Genomic DNA, 1,767 nt, shown 5'->3' on the forward strand with positions numbered 1-1,767 from the left:
AGATGTTAAGGGTTCTCATCATAAGAAGAAAAATTATAGTTATGTGAGGTGATAGATTTTAACTTATTGTGGGGGTCTTTTCACAATATACCCATTTATCAAATTGTTATGTTTTGCACCTTCTACTTGTACAATGTTATATGGCAATTCTATCATAGTAAAACTGGGGAGGAGAAAAGTACTCTAGGACACATCATGAAATGGAAGAGAGGGAGGGCGATGTAAATGCAGAATGGTGTATATAGTGGGGGCTCAATTGGTTAAGCTTCCAACTTCAGCTCAGGTCATGATCTAACAGTCTGTGAGTTCGAGCCCCACATGGGGCTCTGTGCTGACAGCTCAGAGCCTGGAGCCTGCTTCAGATTCTGTGTCCCCCTCTCTCTCTGCACCTCCCCAATTCATACTCTGTCTCTCTCTGTCTCTCAAGAATGAATAAATGTTAAAAAAAAATTTTTAATTAGAAAAAAAGAATGGTGTATATACTGTTATGTGCTATTATGTAGAGTTAGGAAGGAAAAACTAGGAATATATATTTGTATTTACTGATCTTTTGCATAAAGAACCACGGGAGGGATGCAAAGAATAACTTAAAAATGATTAGCTCTGGTGGAAGGTGGGTAAACAGTATTGACAGAAACAGAGATAAAATTGAGGCTTTTAAGAAAAGGTTTTTTAATTTATTTTTGAGAGAAAGAGAGCAGAGGAGGGACAGAGAGAAAGAGAATCCCAAGCAGATTCTGCGCTGTCAGTGACGAGCCCGACAAGGGGCTCGAACTCAAGAAACTTGAGCGTGGCCTGAGCTGAAATCAAGAGTTGGATGCTTAACCTACTGAGTCACCCAGGTGCCCCAAAGCTTTTTATAATATTTTGATTTTTGAACACGTAAATAGGTTACTTATACAAAACAAAAATTTAATGTGAAAATAGTATCTGTCTTTCAAGGCTTAAACGAGATAATGTGTTGAATTCCTAGCGTAGTAACTGAAGGACAGTAGGAGCTCAGTAAACGGTCACTACAAAAAAACCCCCACCAAAACCAAAAAAAACAAAAAACAAAAAACCAACATTCAGCTGAAATGGAGAAATAAAGGCTTCAAGAAGGAAAGAGAACTTAACCTCAGCTCAGAGGCTGGGGAATACTCAGAAAGAGGTAGAGAAATGGGGTCCATGCCCAATGAGGACGTGCAGGGGACAATGGAACAAAGCTATCAAATCAAGGTTGCAGATAGAAGACTCTAGATAGGGGATGACCCGGGGGATTCCAGCAGAGGAGCAGTGAAGTTAGTGAAGAAGTTAGTGAGACAAATTGGGGCCACATAGGGGAGGATTTGAATTGTAGATAAGACCTTTATTCTTGGGTAATAATAACTAACTGTATTGTATCTTACGTTAGGAACTCAAATCTTAGTGTCTGGATCCAATACCAGCTCACATTAATGTTACAAGCCTCTAAAATATCCTTGGGCTGGGGGTGCCTGGGTAGCTCAGTCAGTTAAGTGTCTGACTCTTGATTTCAGCTCAGGGCATGATCTCACAGTTCATGAGTTTGAGCCTCACATCGGGCTCCCCAGTGGACAGTTCAGAGCCTGCTTGGGATTCTCCATCTCCCTCTCTTTCTGCCCCTCCCCTGCTCACTCTCTATTTCTCTCTATCAAAATAAAGAAATAAACACTTAAAAATAGAAAAAATATCCCTGAACTAGAAACAATCTAAAAGACATTGCAAATGTGAAAAAGTGTCCCTTTTGGCAACAGCAAGATTGGTCAA

The sequence above is a fragment of the Prionailurus viverrinus genome, chromosome D1 (assembly GCF_022837055.1).
Source record: "Prionailurus viverrinus isolate Anna chromosome D1, UM_Priviv_1.0, whole genome shotgun sequence".
Taxonomy (NCBI): Eukaryota; Metazoa; Chordata; class Mammalia; order Carnivora; family Felidae; genus Prionailurus; species Prionailurus viverrinus.